Source organism: Podarcis tiliguerta (genome assembly GCF_965153285.1).
Source record: "Podarcis tiliguerta genome assembly, chromosome: 2".
NCBI lineage: Eukaryota > Metazoa > Chordata > Lepidosauria > Squamata > Lacertidae > Podarcis > Podarcis tiliguerta.
The window spans coordinates 28677689-28693959 of NC_139535.1; positions in this window are offsets into that span (position 1 = coordinate 28677689).

Consider the following 16271-nt stretch of genomic DNA (forward strand, 5'->3'; position numbering starts at 1 on the left):
AGCAGTATCAGTATAGAAATGGTGTTAATAATAATGATGATGATAATATTCACACTCTTTAAAAGTGCAGAATTTTTGCATTTAAAACCGTTTAAATTGTCACCCATTTTTTCCTTATAAAATTAAATAGCAACTAATGCAGAGCTTCCCAAATTTCTAAGGGAATTGACTCCTTGATGGGCATATAAAGTTGTCATTGACCTCAACCAAAATTCTTAGGACAATATTCTTATTCTTATTCTTAATTAACCATACCCCACCCATCCAACTGGGTTGCTCCAGCCACTTGGGGTGGTTTAATAAAAACACAGCAAAACTTCAAACATTAAAAACTTCCTGAAATAATCAAATATAATCAAGAAATACCTTTATATAATCCATATTTATGATAGTCGTCATGACTAGGAATGATAAAATGCAAAAAAGAATTAAGGAATACTCTTCTCCTCTGGAATCATCTTATTAAATGCAGAAGTTCTTAATTGGCAAAGAAGGTGCACTCTGTACATGCCCATTGTGCTTCATTTCTGAGGCTCATCGTTCCTCATTAAACTTTTCACACTTATACCTCATAAAGTCTCTTCCAACCATAGGCCGTTTTGGATCCCCCTTCAATCCCTTGGACTTCATTCACCCTCTGCACAGGTCCAGGGGTCAGTATCAACCACTTGGGGGAATGCTGATCTAGTGTAGCAGCACAACGTCAGTTTTCTAAGAAGGTAGGCAGGTTGGCAAAAACGAATAGGATTGCCATTTCAGGCACCTTGGAGCTAAGATCCTTAGGTTATTCTCTTGGCTTTGATGGATCATAACCACTAAGTCAAGCCGTGAAAATAGTTCTGATTTTCAAGGTGATGTAATTTTAGTTGGTCACTTGACTGCTGATTGCTGCAATCTACAAAATGGCTTACTTACTTGAACAGTCTTATCCTACTGTGCTTAGAGATGAAGAAATCTAATCCTTAAATTTGTGTGTGTGTGTAAAATCATGGTTTTATTAACAAACTATGCACAGCCCACATCCAACCATTTTGGGCTTGCTAACAATGCCGTAAAACAGCAATTATAATAATATACTGTATTTTTCTTATAATGTGTTTTTTTTTTCTGAAGCAAAATAAATAGATTAAGGTAAATAAGAGAGATATGCTCAGGGGCAATACATTCTCAATTTATTAACTAGCACCTGAACAAAACGCACTCCTCCACACACACACCCCTGTGCCAAGTGAAAAGGGGCATTTATGAATTTTCAAGCAAGGTAATGAGTGCCAGATTTATTTCTTGATAAGTACCTGTGGATTTGGTTGTATTGCTTGTTAACAGATGCAAGTGGGCAATATAACTATTACATCAGGCAATAACAGAAGAAAGCCAGTCAGTTTCTAAGCAACAGCTCAGCATTGGCCCCTTGTCAACACAGCTCTAAGATTTCCTCCGATAGTGTAAAATGAAGAGAAGTTGGACAGCAGTCTCTAATTTCCAGGAAAAGAACAAAGCATGAAACTGGTGATTTACAAAATCATATTTTTGGAGATTTCTTACAAAATCCATGAAGCTAAAATTGAAAACTGTCAAACATTTCACTTCAGGAGCTGCTGAAACTTTTCCATTGTTCGGCAGTTAATCAGGCTGCTCTATCGCTTAGCAATTTGCTTATTACAAAATAGTAGCTTAACACTAGAAGCTTGACTGCTCTTCCATCTTTGTGAACTTCACTTTCTTAAAAAAAAACAAAGCAAAACAAAGCTTCTGCATAAGTAAAAAAAGGTAAAGGTACCCCTGCCCGTATGGGCCAGTCTTGACAGACTCTAGGGTTGTGCGCCCATCTCACTCAAGAGGCCGGGGGCCAGCGCTGTCCGAAGACACTTCCGGGTCACGTGGCCAGCGTGACATCGCTGCTCTGGCAAGCCAGAGCCGCACACGGAAACGCCGTTTACCTTCCCGCTAGTAAGCGGTCCCTATTTATCTACTTGCACCCGAGAGTGCTTTCGAACTGCTAGGTTGGCAGGCGCTGGGACCGAACAACGGGAGCGCACCCCGCCGCGGGGATTCAAACCACTGACCTTTCAATCGGCAAGCCCTAGGCGCTGAGGCTTTAACCCACAGCACCACCCGCGTCCCATCCTGCATAAGTACCAGTGCAGTAATTTTCAAATGTTGGTCCTTCAGAGAACTCTTTCACACTGACGTTGTCTGCTAAGGAACCCCTTTAGGTCTGCTATGAAACGCTGCACTTTCCTGAGGATTCCAGGGCATGTTCTTGAGGCTAGCATCACCCCATGGCACCCTTGAGGTCTTCTGCTCCTGTCTGTGAGATCCAACCCCATTGGCTGTCCCATTCATCATGAAGTGGTGAGCAGGCTTACCTCTTCCCCCCCTAAAAAGTCTATAGAGCTGAAGGAGGACTTTAGAAGAGTGACACACTTTCCCACTTCCTCTTTAAGCTGTGTGTTCTTTTCAGGGCTTAGACTGGCAGCTGAGCAGAAAGCAGAGGGTCAAAAAGTGGAAAGGAAATAGGAGCATGTAGCACCTCACTTTCTCCTCAGTCTTTGCTCCTTTTCCCTCCCTGGACTCTCCCAGATTGCAAATGCAGACACTCCAAGTATAATAATGATGATGATGATGATGAACTATTATTTATACCCCGCCCATCTGGCTGGGTTTCCTCAGCCACTCTGGGCGGCTTCCAACAAAATATTAAAATACAATAGTCCTTCAGATATTAAAAGCTTCCCTAAACAGGGCAGCCTTCAGATGTCTTTTAAAAGTCTGGTAGTTGTTTTTTCCTTTGACATCTGGTGGGAGGGTGTTCGACAGGGTGGGTGCCACTACCAAGAAGGCCCTCTGCCTGGTTCCCTGTAACTTGGCTTCTCGCAGTGAGGAAACCTTCAGAAGGACCTCGGTGCTGGACCTCGGTGTCCGGGCAGCACAATGGGGGTGGAGATGCTCCTTCAGGTATACTGGGCCGAGGCCGTTTAGGGCTTTAAAGGTCAGCACCAACACTTTGAATTGTGCTCGGAAACGTACTGGGAGCCAATGTAGGTCTTTCAGGACCAGTGTTATGTGGTCTCGGCAGCCTCTCCCAGTCACCAGTCTAACTGCTGCATTCTGGATTAGTTGTAGTTTCCGGGTCACCTTCAAAGGTAGCCCCACGTAGAGCACATTGCAGTAGTCCAAGCAGGAGAGAACTAGAGCATGCACCACTTTGGCGAGACAGTCTGCGGGCAGATAGGGTCTCTATCTGTGTACACATTTGGGGACGCTGGGAAAAAAACTTCACCAACCTTCTGTCTCAAAGTACATAAAGCTTGTATAACAGAGACTGTTCTTTCAAAGCCAGGTAGAGACCTTTTTTTATTCTCACAGCCCCTTTAAATCTAGTCCTGTTATGCCTGTTTTTTGTTTGTTTGCTTGTTTAAGGAAATCCCTGGAATATTTTGGTGGTGGTTATATGCCATTGGAGTGATTTTAGTTTTCTCTCTGTTTTATGTTGATTGTTTTAACCCTGTTTTATATGAATTGTATTTTATGGTTGTGTTGTTTTTATTATATGCTCTACATCATCCAGAGAACATTAGCTATTAAGCGACTAATAAATACAGTAAATAAATACATAAATAAACACTCAAGACACATAGCTCATTAGTGGTGCTTGCTGCTGCAATGCCACGCACCCATTTCATGGGTTCACTGAATACCCACTGGTCATATAAACATTGCTTTCTGTACTAATGTGACATGCATTATACTGTTGGTTACAAATAATAAGAGACCCAAAGAGTAGGGGGACCAGCACTTTTTGTTTTATTGTTCTGTTCAACTCAGAATGTTGACATTCTCTTTCTTTCACCCACAAACAATAGTCAAACCAGCAGTATCAGTCAATGATTTTACTTGCTTTCACATAAATTAGCACGTGGCATTAAAATGTTTATATATATATATATATATATATATATATATATATATACGCTAACTAAAATCATTTAAACCCTCCACAAGACTATTGATGACTTCAGTCATAATTGCTGCCATTTAATGGTCCATCTAGCCACAACTCATGTCTCTGCTAGCAGTGAGTAGAATTTGCCACATAGATAACAGACCAGCTGTCCCTTAGCCAAGCATATCCCTTTAGCAAACCCGCAAGCAGGACCAGAGCACAACAGCACTCTCTGCTCTTGCAGTTTCCAGCAACTGGCCTTCAGAAGGACTCTGCAGGGGAGAAGAGAAAAATGTGAACTTAAATGGAATGTAAAATTATAACCAACCCTACATAATAGCTAAAAGCATAACTGTCACCGTGAGGGATTGTGGAAGGCTGTAGACTCTGCAGAATGTTTGGTCCCAATGTCACTTCATCAGAGCATGATCTCAGCATTCCAGAAATGGGTGTTGGGGAGGCACTAGGGACTAGCAGCATGACCAAACCACAGCAGCTGGGAGTCTGTGTTGCGAGGAGTGACGAAGGAGCAAGGCAATATTTGTTTCCTGGTGAAGAGGGAGAAGGCTATGGCTATAGATAGAAACTTTACTAAGCCAGGGAGTGGACATAGCAAATGCTTTGACCTCTGTGGTGAGTCAGCCCTCCCTAAACCAAGGTTGAGGCTGAAAGATATTGAGCTCTCTTGAAGAGATCCTGTATAGTATCTATAATGTCCTAGCAGAAAGGGAGGTATTTCACGGTCACCTTTGTGTGTGTGTGTGTGTGTGTGTGTGTGTGTGTTGGCCTCCATCTCATGGCATCCATGAGGTCCAACTCCGAGGGCCTTCTGGCGGTTCCCTCATTGCAAGAAGCAAGCTACAGGGAACCAGGCAGAGGGCCTTCTCAGTAGTGGTGCCCACCCTGTGGAACGCCCTCCCATCAGATGTCAAAGCGATAAACAACTACCTGACATTCAGAAGACATCTGAAGGCAGCCCTGTTCAAGGAAGTTTTTAATGTGTGACATCTTAGTGTATTTTTGGTCTTTGTTGGAAGCTGCCCAGAGTGGCTGGGGAAACCCAGCCAGATGGGCAGGGTACAAATAATAAATTATTATTATTATTATTAGTCTTGAGATGTTGTGGCTGCAGAGACCAGTAACTCATAACTGCTTCCCATATTGTTTTTGGTGTGTTGGCAACACCAAAGTGACCTCTCCAGGCAACAAGCCTGGGCAGTGTGTATGGTAATCCTGGGCTGCCCAGATGACAAGACCTCCCTCTTGGCCTTGCTGATGTGGTCCAAAGGAAAGCAAAACAATACGTCTGGCACCAGCTTGGCTGCAGGAGTTGCTGGAAGGAGACGCACAAGGCACCATGCAACTGCCATAGGGACGCCCCTAAGGAAGGTTTTGCTCCTCAGCCTTTTCTTCTTCTGAAGATGTCCCACCAGGTAGCGAGTACAGATTCTCTGGATGGAGAATTGCATCACAAAACTCAGAGAGAAGGGTGAATTTTGAAGGATAGCCTTGTTCCATTCCATCACTGTGCCATAAGACAGAACTCTGTGTTCTATGAGTTACCGGTTTCTGCAGCCACAGCAGGCGCTGCGACTCTCCAGTTGTTTGACTTTAGCTCATATCATCCACATTACAGTGTGCCATGATCAGAGAGCACGATCCACCCAATTTTTCCTGAGGTTAAAATGAAATTTAGAGAAATGTACACAACAAATACTTAATGCCCCCTATTCCAAAGATGGAGTGATGTTTGTAAAATAAGTTCTAAAGCCAATGCATTGGGGGAGCAGTGGGGAAATTACTGCCTCAGTAAGTATCAAGCAGGGGTCTACCTGGCTTCGAATGTCTGATGTGCAGACTGTGTCCTTTGTACGTGTTACATCTTCAAATATTCATTATATTAAAAACCCTGCATGCTTTGTAGATACAACCTAAGAGACTTGGCAAGGGGTAAAGATAAAGGACCACCATGTAAGCTTGTAAGCATCAAGCTTTGCTATCATTGTCAGTTAATCAAAAGCCACTTGTTTTACTCCAAGCTATGCAAGGAATGCAAAGCAAGCTGGGAGACGGACACATTTACTGGCAAAGAGGTGCACAGCTGTTCAGGTGAGGAGGGCCTCCACTGGTGTGCCACTTGTAAACCCATATGATCCCTGTAACAGGCCCAACGCCGTTGCTGAGCAGCTGCAATCTTTTCATTCTACCCCTTTTGCTGAATTCAGATAAAAGCACTTCGGTGTCAACAGATCTAATATCTCCCCCACTCTGCCCCACTTGAGAGGGTCAAATGACATTTCCCCACTAGGGAACAAAAAACAGAGGCTGGCTAGCTTGTGCTGATGGCATCGTGCCAAAAAGAATGGAGGGGAATCCTAAGTAGCTTGACAAGGGCTCTGATACCGAAAGAGAAAGGGAGACATGCTTCTAGGCACAGAGGAATGGGGAGGGGGGTTGTGATTAGGCAGTTGGCAATATTTTACACACAAGAAGTAATGGTTTGTGAATTTTAGGTTTTCCCTAGCAGGGGATTTCCATAGCAGCAAAAGAAAACTGCCATTAGCCTGTCCTAGGCAGCTGTGTAGATGTAAGAAGAGCCATGAGTGGTGGAAAACATACTATGCATACAAGAGGTCCCTGGTGTTGCTCATCTGCCTGCAGGGCTTCCACATAGTGGGGCTGGGGCTTCTGGGAACCACAGAGCTTCATATCTTTCCTTTTGCAACAAAGGAAGGGGGAGGTGCTTGTTTTAGCCCAGGCATAGGCAAACTCTGCCCTCTAGATGTTTTGGGACTACAACTCCCATGATCCCTAGCTAACAGGACCAGTGGTCAGGGATAATGGGGATTGTAGTCCCAAAACATCTGGAGGGCCGAGTTTGCCTATGCCTGGTTTAGCCTGTGCCCGGGCAGAGAGCTGGCACTGCAAGGGAAGTTGAAAGCAGGGAGAATACGCCTATACCAACAGGACCTAAACGTTAACTGAAAATGAATAACATCTGGCGAAGCGACCTTGAGTGCCTCCAGACTGTCACGGTTTTGTGGGAGAGATTCACGTGCATGCTGGATATTTAGGTTTGAACGGTTAAAGCAAATGAAATCAGCCTGTCTCTTGGGTGCAACAAATCCACTTTTAGAGAAAGAAGCTGACTTTTCGCAGTTAGGGAAGTGGCTGGGAAATGCGTTGAAAAGCATGGGATTAGCAAATGAGAAGCCAGGTAAACAACCCACAAGCAAATAAGAACAAATGAGCAATAGAGACCAGGCATAGTCTAACCTTTCTCTGAGCTGTGAGCAAGCAAATCTAGGTGAATGCTCAATAAAAAGAAGGAGCCCCTTACCATAAAAGAGGCATCTTCAGGGTGCACCTAGGCTGTAGTCCTCTACTCCTTTAGCTGGGAGTATGCCCAACTGAACTCTGAGAGGCTCGCTTCCAAATAGACAACCATAGTATAGGATTGCCTTTATGAAGCGAAGACAGAATGATAGGCACTGAATGTCCTTTGGTCACTCACCACTTTTTCCCCCCCTCATCCCATGTCAACAAGCAGAAGTGAGGATGAAAAGAGACTCTGGCTGCACATATATCTTAGGGCAGCATAAATATGTATTGCAAATTTTAGGCTCAGCTATAATTAAATGCCATTTGTCAGCTCTGTGCTTGTTTTTCATCTCATTTGAGGGGGTTTTTTTCCCCCTTCTCTTCTCTCCTCTCTCTCTCTCTCTCTCTCTCTCTCATGAATTAGCTAACAAATATGCCTCTTATTCTACCATAACAAATCATTCCTCAGAATGGTTGCCTCCAAGCAGCATGGAAGAAAGTGACTGGGGGAAGTGACCTTCTGCTGTGAAGTTGTCACATTCCAGCAGATTCCTGAGTGTCAATGACAGGCTGTGTAATAGGGACGCCTGTATTGGTGTGTTGTAGTCATGTTGCTAACTTGTTAATTTATTTAGTGCAGTGGTGCAGAGGAGAAGATCTGGAGAAAGAGCAGTGGCAGTGGGGGAAGAAGAACATCAGCGATTAACAATGTAAATAGTCTGTTTAATCCACACACACAAACTCACAGAGACAAAAATCCCACCCTTATCAACACCTCCCACTTTTTGTCGCCACATCCAGTTGCCTAAAAAAATGACTATTGTAAACAAATTGTACCCACGCCTCCCCCACCCCTTTTTAATATAAAACTAGCAAATAGCTGCAGTATATGCTTTTGCATCATATTATAAAGCGATAAACATTCTCTTTCCTAATGATGCTAACATGCAGTAGGAATCCTATTGTAACCAGCCCAGCCCACACCAAAATCAGTTTTCATGTGCTCTTTGAGGTCATCCGTGTCCACTGCAGACAAATCAAGATGGGATAAAATTAGCAGGGAATAGCAGGGTGGGTGTTTTTGGAGGACTCTGGATCAGAACCCTAGTAGGGAGTGGTGCAGTGGAAAATGACCGTTGGGATCCCTTCCAACTCTATGATCCTATGACTCTATGATTATCCAAACCTGGGATCCATGCTTGCAATAAGCACGGTGAAAACTAAAGCTTTGGAAGTAAATTAACAGTTCGATGCGGATTAGGCTGTGATGCAATGCAAGTTAAAGTTCATAATTGAGGCTTCTAGGCTGTAGTTTACAAACATAAGGAGAGAAAATAAGACTGATTAGGCATGCAACTTGAATAGCAATTTTGTGTGTTTCAGTCCTCAGTTTTAGGGATTGTGATTTGGAGCTGAACATGGTGAAGATTGGATAATCTAGTATACTGAGAACACAACTATGCCAGACATTATTTGCATTATAGGAGACAATGGTCCAATACTAACAAACAGCTTACGAAGCCTTGTTCAGGAGTTATAACAGTAAGCCTGCAGAGAGGGAGGATGCCATGTGCAGCAGCCCCAACCCATCTGAGATGTTTGCTGGCGGTAGGAGAGATCCACTCTAGAATACTACCCCATTGTGTGTTCAGAAACCCCTCTCGCCCTTGCAGACCCTCCAAGTGTCCCTATTTTCCAGGAACGTCCCTCATTTAGAGAAGCCCTGACTTCAGCCTACCAGGTCCTATGCGATGTCTAATCACCACACCTGGCCACTAATTTCCTTAATCGGGATAAAAGAAACCGCTACTAGCAGGCAAAAAGCTCCTGTACTAATGCGTCTATTACAAATAGGCAGCACTGTTTTCCTCCTAGCTCAGACACTTCACAAAGTGTTGGCAAAGCCCTCAAGCATCTCAGACAGAAATTCATATTCAAGTAGATTTGACTCTACCTGTCAATACTACTGGGTAAACATTGAAAGATTAGGCTAACCCAGCCATTGCCAACTTGGTGTCCTTGAGATGCTTTGAACTACAAATCCCATCAGCCTCTAGCTGCCATAGCGGTCTAAAACAACTGGAGAACATGAGGTTGGTGAAGGCTGGGCGAACCTATGAAGCCTAAGTTGGTCCTCAAGGGCTCTAGAGAAAGACTGGGATGCCACAGAGTGGCTACTACTGTTGCTTCTAGGTGGCTAGCATTGACTGTCTTGGTCTGTCATGGACCTGTGATATTTATTATTATTGACTGATTGATTAAATTTCTATACTGCCCACCATCTCAGGGCAGTTTACAATATAAAAACACAAAATAGATACCATAGTAACAAACAAACAAACAAAAAATACCCCCCCCCCCAGTTTAAAATGGCACAGATTGTTTAATCAGCCTGGGAGAAAAGGAATGTTTTGCCTGGCACCTAAAGATATGTTATGAAGGTGCCAGGAGAGCATTCAGCAAACTGGGAGCCACCACCAAAAAGACCCATTCTCATGTTGCTGCTCTCCAGACCTCTCGAGGTTGGAGGCACATGAAGTAGGGCCTCATATGATGATCACAGTGTCTGGGTCAGTTCTTATGGGGAGAGGCAATCCTTGAGGTATTGCAGTCCTGAGCTGTTTCATGATTAAAATATGTGTGTGTTCTTGTCTTCATAAAGCAGTTGGTTACTGCTATCAAATTCATATTCACGTTTCTGTAAAGGTGAGAGGTTGACCTTGGGAAAGTAGAAAGCTGTCATATTCTGAATGACAAACTATGAGGCCCTTGCGGTCCCTTAGCTAGCACTAAAGATTTTTCAAAACACAAAGTCAACACCCTTTCTCTTTATGGATTTTGCTATTCCAGCTGTACACATGCACACTTGCATTAAATAAGCTGGGAGTGTTAGGACCCACATCTACCTGAATTAAAGGTCCCCCACTGAAAAGATGAAAAACACACATTTTCATTTCATTTTGGATTAGCATGGCAAACAGCTGGATCTGTTCTTTCGACTGTAGCATTTGGTTCCATTTGTTAGCTTTGTTGCTGATATTTCACCCCTCCTTTATTTACTTAACATAGTTTGACAAGGAATTCTCAGAGAGATAATATATCTCTATAAAAGACTGACTTGGGGAACATATCCTAAGGTTTCAAGAGGACAGAACCAATAACTTATGCTTTGACATTTCTGTCAGACACTAGTCTGGTAATGGCACTCAGTAGAGTTTGTGCTTCTATCCAACAACTTTTGTGGCAAAGATGATCCCACCCCAAAGCCCTGGAGGAAGAAAATTATAGGGCAAATCAGGGCAGCCTGAAGAAGTATGAACAAACTAATAAATATTATTGTTATAATAAACTACATTGTTAATCATATGCTTGGGTCTCCACAGTGATATTAGTTTCTCTATGAAGGCCATAAAACTAGACAGACTTGGGTCTGATTTACATGTTGAGGGGGCGGGGAATGCATGTTATAGCCCTCTGGCGATTGTGGTACTTCAAAATGCAGGTGGGAGTGCACATGTTTAAATGCTCCTCCTGCACTTAAAATACTTCCTTCACATGGGAAGCTAGTATGTTACAGAGCAAAGCTATACTTCTTCCTAAGTGATACTAGGAAGGATTGTGGCTCAGTAGCAGAGCACCTGTTTTGCATCAGAAGGTCCCAGATTCAATCCTGGGTGTCTCCAGGTCTCGTCTGAAACCCTGGAGAGCCACTGCTAGTAGAAACAAACATTGCTTGCAAGTTCATTTCCAGGCCCAATTTAAGGTGTTCGTGGTAGTGCTTAAAGCTCTAAATGACTTAGGCCCCAAATATCTGAAAGAATGCCTCCTTCGCTACAGACCATCTTGGATATGAAGATCAGCAGAGGGGGACATCATAGCAGTTCCACCAGTAGGTTTGGGGGTGTGGGTGGGAAAGAAAGAGAGAGAGAGAGAGAGAGAGAGAGAGACCCAGAATAGAGCATTCTTTGTGACAGCCTCTAAGTTATGGAATTCCATCTCTGTGGAGGTGGTTTTTGTTTCATTGTATGTTGAAGGCAAACCTCACCATCTTTACTCTTTACACTCTCTAATTTACCCTTTACACTCTCTAATTTTAGGACCCACTCTTGTGATTGTGATTTCTTTTTAAACTGTTTTTAATGTTATATTTGATATTGCTATCACTCACCCTGGAACCTTCTGGTGATGGCTGGGAAATACTAATAGTAAACAACAACAACAACACCAACAACACTGAGTTAGATGGACCAATGGTCTGACTCAGTATAAGTACCACTTTTTTTCAGCCAGGAACTCACTGGTACTCAGTTCCAGCACCTCTTAGGTGGGCACTATTGCCATTATAAGAGAACAAGGGAAGTGTTCGTGGTGAGTTCCAGCACCTCTTTTTCAAGAAAAATAACACTGAATAAGAAGGCCGTTTCTTTTGTTCCTGTTGTTTTTTTGTTGTTTTTAGCATGGTGTATTTTTCAAGGAGGACCATTCAGCCACTCGGCCCCCCTTCACCCATATTCAGAAGTCATACAGGCCCTGTAAAGGAGTACTATGTGCTTTTTATGAAGATGGTACTGAAAGAAATCATATTTGGTCGGGGGGGGGGTGGAATCTTTATCTTTCTCACTTGTACAGATAAGAAGATGGTAATCTTTGTAATTCCCTGGCACAACATATGCCAATTGCTGAGAGTAGAATGTGATTTAAATTAAAAAAATAAAAATAAAAAATAGCTAGGCAACTTCATGGGAGGTAGGCATGTTAAACAGCTGTTTGTTTAGAAAGCCATAAAATATGTCCTATTGCCAACAGTGTCTGTGAATATTAGATTACTAGAAACTGGAAATTACTTATATGGCTCTGCAAAATCTCATACTGTGTTGCACTTCCTCCATATATCACGGTACTGTCTACTAGTAGAAATAGGAAAGTAGGCAAGATAGATAGTTGATTGAGTCTGATCCAGCTGGTTTTATATGCCAATTTCTGTTTTCTTTTCATTGTAAATAAAGCAATGGTTTTATGATGGAGCAAATTGGCATGCCTATTCCATTCTATTCCTACCTTTTTTCACTAATTCAGTGAGACTAGCAGTGGAAATCTTACCTGGGATTAGTTTACACTAGTCAGAAGGGGGGACTTAACTATATTTTGTGTCAACTCCTTCCTAACTCCTGCCTGCCACTGTATCTGTGAGTTTGCTCTGCTTGAGAAGTTCTTCCTTAAGGAAAGAAACCCGCAAAAAGAAGTGGACTGCAAGATCAAGATGTGACGATTTAAAGAATTCAGGCAAGAAATAAACTAAAAATAATATTTATGTGGCCAGAAATTTATAAGAAAAATATATTGTTTAAAATTATTGCAAAGGGAATGAGTCAATTATTCAGCTGCCACATATTGTTTCAGGTCCATTACTATGCCCAAAACAGTCCTATACTTTTGGCTTCTGATGAATGAAAACTTTGCCAAGGAGCACCTACATTATAGAACATTTCGTGCCTTTTAAAATCTCATGCTACCAAAATGCTAGGTTTCTTACTACTGAATGATGCAGAGTGTTCAGGATTGAAATATGCAAAAGCCTGAGGATTTACTGATGAGAAAAATGATGAGCCCCACATCTGAGGGAAATGTACTACACTCTCGATTCCTTCTTATGTCCAGAAAGAGACCTGTTACTAAAAAGATCAAAAGACAGTGAAGGTCTAGGAGAGGCCATCCTCAACGGACTAGAGTAGCTTATACAAATAAAGTCAAAGAAACTAGGTCAGTTCTCTCTGGAAAAAAAGGAGGGTTAAGGTTGGACCTCATATTATACAGCATTTATCAGAGGGAATAGGAAAGGAGAGTTGTCAGAAGACTTGTGTCAAATACAAGAACAAGGGGATGTGTACTAAAATGGACATGAACTGAAGCCATGGAAGGGTCAATTAAAAAAAAAAACTTACTGAAAGCCAGAAAGGTATCTCCCATACAACCATAAAAAGAAGTCAAATAATAAGGTGTAGTATAAACAGAAAGACAATATATATGATCGATAGTTATTTGTGGACTCCGGCAAAACTGAAAAACATAACCTGATTTAATTTCAGGTTAAGACCCATTGTCTATCTCACGGGTGAGGAAGCTTAAACCTGAGGGCCGAATATGGCCCTCCCAGCCTCCCAATCTGGCCCTTGGGGCTATTGTCAAGCAACACCCCCTACTGCCTTGACATCAAGAATGGTGTGAAGGCTTTTGCCAGGGTGGAAAAGCTTGAACTCTTATCATGCCTCCTGCTTCCCCGGACAGAAGGCTAGAGGTTTCGACAATTAGACACATGCTTTAAGAAACAGGGTGTGCGAGTGTGTGTAGAAGCTAGCCTGCTGTGAAATTTTGCATCCCTTGCCCTGCTCACTTTCACATCTGTCCCTGCACAGCACTGGCATATGGCCCCTGAAAAATTGCTCACAAGGGGGTGTGGCCCTCAGGTTAAAAAAGTTTAGCCATTCCTGCTCTATTAGCTCCAACATCCTGCCTCCAACAAAGTCCAGGCGGATGCTTCCCGGAAGTCCACAAGGAGAAGAGCATGGAAACTGGTATTCAGAGGGAAGGCTTCATTTCATTCTCATGGTTCACATTCCATACCTCACAACTGTCCTAACCATCCCAGGACATTCCAGAATTACAGAAGAAGAGGAGGAGGAGTTTGGATTTGATATCCTGCTTTATCACTACCCTAAGGAGTCTCAAAGCGGCTAACAATCTCCTTTCCCTTCCTCCCCTACAGCAAACACTCTGTGAGGTGAGTAAGGCTGAGAGACTTCAGAGAAGTGTGACTAGCTCAAGGTCACCCAGCAGCTGCATGTGGAGGAGCGGGGAAGTGAACCTGGTTCTCCAGATTACAAGACTACTACTCTTAACCACTACACACACTGGCTTCTGATTGGATTCTGGAATGTCCTGTTTTGGCGCTGCGCTTCCATGCGAGCCAGCTGGCTTCTGTGAAGGCGCAGCACCAAAAGACGTGTGTCTTTTGTTGCCAAGTCAGCTAACTTGCGCAGCAGCATGGCACAGAAAGATGCACCTCCCAATTTTAATCAGCAGAATGTTGGCCGGTCTATTCATTCACATACCTATCTACAAAATCTCCTTGCATGCCAACCTCAGATTATCCTTTGATAAATCCCTTCACCTCTTCACCCGCTTCCACAAATCAGAATGCAAGTGGAATACATTGGAGTCACCACCCAGTTTATAGCACAGAGATAAAACCCACATGGACAGAATGACATACACTTAATATACATGTAATTCAGTGGGGGCTGAATGACATGCAGAGTCAACTATTTCTAGTTTTGCACCCATCCTCCTCCCTGCCGAGTTCTGCAAGGGCAACACTGAGACTAAAGAAGAGGAATCTGACAGTGCCATAGAATCATGGAATTGTAGAGTTGTAGATAGAGTTGGAAGGGATCCAGCCCCCCTGCAGTGCAGGAATCTTTCACTCAACATGGGGCTCAAACGTACAACCCTGAGATTAAGAGTCTTACGCTCTTCAACCTTAAAGTGTATGTAAGTAAGAAGGCAAACAGGTGGGGGCTGGCTGAAATTGGTGGGGCAGTGTTCCATTTGCTCTAATGGACCAACCTCTGCTGATGTAATTACTGATTACTGATGTAACTCATTACTCTACTTAAATTGTTTGCTGTTAAGGCTCAATAGCAGCAGCAGCAGCAAATGAAAGGAACCAGACACTTTGACACGTGATGAACAGCACTGTGTTGAGACTTTGTCTGCAAAACGCAGCATTTGTTTCCCAAACTGAGACTTACATACAAGTGCATTACACACAGAGAGAGATCTCTGCAAGAATTATCAATATTTGCAGGTTTTGATTCTGTCTTTAAAAAAAAAAAAATACAAGAAGAGGAACGGGGTGGGGAGAAAAGCTCTGTGATGTTAAAATACATTTAAAATCCCCTTTACTTCTAAAAACATCTGAATGTTAACTACCGTTCCGAGCGACTACAAGTGTGACATCTGCGACATACTGCTTTAAACTCAGATCACACCAATAGTTTCTTTGTTCTCTATATCTAGGATGCAAACTAGTCACAGGGAAAAGAATAGATTGATCTAACAGCCTGAGGCAATAAGAATTTAAAAGCGGAGATGATTCAACAAACTGCAGAATAAGGGGATTTTTAAACATATTTTCTCATATTCTCTCAAAGGAAGAGGCCGTCACCTTGTCTCTGAAAGCATCCCATTTATTTAAGTGGATAGAAGCTCAAAAGATCACATTATTTTGTATCAATTCAGGATAAATACCATTTTCTCTGTTTTCTCCTCCCACTTTGACAATCAACGGTCTGACTTGGGATAAAGCAGATTATAATAAATAAGGCAATTTTTAGACCAGTTCTAAATTGCTTTATTTGTTGCAATCTGCCTTATACCAAGTCAGATCATTGATCCAACCCGCCCACTATGATCATTTCCAGGGCTCTAAGCAGAGCAGCAGGTCTCTTAAGCACATTGTCAGGGCTGGCCTGTGGTGAACAGTCTGAGGTAAATGAGAACAGAAGGTCGGGTCAAAGAGCAAATTGGGACTGAAGGATATGCCAAGAAGCAACATTCAGGAGCCAGCCAGGAGCCAGGTCTGAAAGGCAGCTAAATGACTCAGAACATGACAGAGCTGAAGGAAACCTTGTGGCTCAAGTAAGCCCTCTTATATTCCAGGAGGACCCAATCATCAGCCTTAGCGTTGGCTGCTCTGCCATGCACACTTCAGCAACACAGCACACAGGGCAGAGGCACACAAACCCCAAAGTTCCCAGTTTAAGCCCAGCAGCCCCTAACACCAATGCCTCCAGCTTCAATGAGTTGGGGGCCATTCTTTCTGCCCCATGGCCTAGCAGCCCCACCAGTTTCAGTGGGCACCTGCCACCACATAGGGCACATAGCTCCTCTACCCAAAAGCCAATTGTTGATTTTTTTGGTTATGAATTTAATGTTGTGTTTCAGT